Consider the following 1,818-nt stretch of genomic DNA (forward strand, 5'->3'; position numbering starts at 1 on the left):
GGAGGAACAGATGAAGAGAAAGTTCATGGATGTAGAAAATGAGGATATATGGATGGTTGATAAGACAGTGGAGGATGAAAGAGAAAAGAGGATGGAGGCTAAGGACCTGCTGTGATCCCTAGTAGAGGCCCCAAAGCAGGAATTGGAGGATGAAGGATTCTACAGTAGAGGATATTGATACTGGAAACACTAGAGGAAACATGGATTTTCTACCAAAGAGCTGCATGTATCTATCTAAATCTATGCTTATTGTGATTTTCTTGCATAAATTAAAGAATATATACTTACTTTGCTATGTATGCATGTTAAAATATTAGTCAGTTAAATGCTCTGTGGTGTTCCAGTGAGCTCACAGAGTGGGTGCCCAGGAGATAAAACAAGGAAAGGAGTCCAAAAAAGCTTAAAAAAACTGACCAATCACAAGCAAGGACGGGCTTTAAATGTTGAGTGACGTGCAGCATCGCAGAACCCTCTGCTAAAACAAACAAGATGGCCACTGCTACAGTGGCCATTTTTCTGTTTTGAAAAGAATCATTCACCGTAGTATCCGCCTGACCACGGCTCACCATGTTGAATTATATTGTAATGTTGACAGCGGAAGTCTGATTTTGCCTTCTTTATGTCACGTCTGCAGTTTCTCTGATTGATTTATTTTGTGCCTGTTATCCCCGTCCTAGAAAAAGTGCTCTATGGGAGCTACGTTCAAACGTACCAAGGAGAGGCAGAAGTTAGTCTGACTGGCCAAGCTATTCCTGGCTGCGTGAGCTGTGGTTAATCAAGCTTTTCAAGCAAAATGCTACTCTGAATCCTTAAAGTAAACTATGAGAGATGGTCTTCCTGTATTATTTTAGATGCTGTATCTCATTTGTTCTTTTTCAAGATATATCTGCTAGGACCACACCTTCTCTCATAGTTCCTGTAAAAATTCTCTGCTATCATCTCAACAGGAAACAGGCTTACATTGGAGGCAACCGGACTTTCATTCAGTTCTTTCTGAAAATGTTTCAATACCTATTCAGAAGTCTTTGTCTTTGTCAATTCTGGTGCCTCGCACTTGAGCAACCTGCCGGTGGTGCACTGCTGTATTTAAGGACATGGAGGCCCATCCTCCAGGCGCATCAGACAGATACCATTACCATCTAATTTTGAAGCATCAGGTTCCCAATAAGAACCTGGTTCATCCTATGTCAAAGCAAAAGATTGCATAAAACATTGATCTTGTGAGTCTGGAATAAACTCTTTTTATTCATGACCATAGAAATAGAGAAAAATGGTTTATTAAATATAATAAACCCAAAAGTAATATAACTGAATGTAAATAAGTAAAGGATGCAACATAAACTTTTGAGCTGTGGTCCAAGCAAATGACATAAAGTAGATGGCTCTGGATTCTGCTAGTGTCTCTATTTGTGACAAACCACACAAAACCCCAAGCAGCTACAGAAGTAAGTATAGCACATAAACCTAAAGACATTAAAGCTTTCCATTTACCAAAAGTAGAGGGAAACCATCCAAACAGCAAGTTTTCAACCCCTGAATTTTCTCTCCATTCTTCCCTAAGGGAACTCATTCTAATGCCTTTGTCATGGACCCATCTGGAGATATGTTATTTGAAATCAGTATAAAGCAGGTATCACAAAACAGTGCACAAACACCTCCCATTTCAAACAAGAGCCTGTCTTAGGCCATTGTACACAAACAGGAGTAATCTTTGGCTGAGAGGTGACAGAGCTGATTATGGACGAGTCTGGAAAAGTACAAAACAAACAACAAACCTAAACCATGACATGCCCATGTTCCTACTATGTTTTAAAACAC

Source organism: Fundulus heteroclitus, unplaced genomic scaffold (assembly GCF_011125445.2).
Source record: "Fundulus heteroclitus isolate FHET01 unplaced genomic scaffold, MU-UCD_Fhet_4.1 scaffold_158, whole genome shotgun sequence".
Classification (NCBI taxonomy): Eukaryota; Metazoa; Chordata; class Actinopteri; order Cyprinodontiformes; family Fundulidae; genus Fundulus; species Fundulus heteroclitus.